Here is a 444-nt window from a genome sequence, read left to right on the forward strand (position 1 = left end):
GTGGCCGCTGAGCCTGCGCGTCCGGAGCCTGTGCTCCGCAACGGGAGAGGCCACGGCAGTGAGAGGCCAGCATGCCGCAAAAAAAAAAAAAAAAAATCAGACTAAGAAAAATTGTTCTGGCAGATTGTTAGAGAAGGGACGGAACAAGGAAGACCAGTTACTAATGCAAGAGACTACGAGGGAAATGCTGAAGGCGAGAGCTGAGGCAGTGGGTCTGGGAGTGGGGAAGGGTCAGATTCAAAGAAACCTTCCTAAGGTGGAATCAGAGTTAGTGACCGGTGTGAGGGAGAGAAGAAAAGTCAAGAGTGACTGACTCACCGGTTTTTATTTGAGACCTGCCTCCCTTATTTTATAAAGATTCGCAACCCAGGGCTTCCCTGGTGGCGCAGCGGTTGAGAGTCTGCCTGCCGATGCAGGGGACACGGGTTCGTGCCCCGGTCCGGG

The 444-nt window shown here is 53.4% G+C and overlaps 1 protein-coding gene across 1 annotated transcript in view; it reads left to right on the forward strand.

Moving 5' to 3' along the window:
• EVL (Enah/Vasp-like) overlaps positions 1-444 on the forward strand; it is a 162,188-nt gene that overhangs the window by 37,779 nt on the left and 123,965 nt on the right. The window lies entirely within an intron of this gene.

Source organism: Physeter macrocephalus, chromosome 11 (genome assembly GCF_002837175.3).
Source record: "Physeter macrocephalus isolate SW-GA chromosome 11, ASM283717v5, whole genome shotgun sequence".
Taxonomy (NCBI): domain Eukaryota; kingdom Metazoa; phylum Chordata; class Mammalia; order Artiodactyla; family Physeteridae; genus Physeter; species Physeter macrocephalus.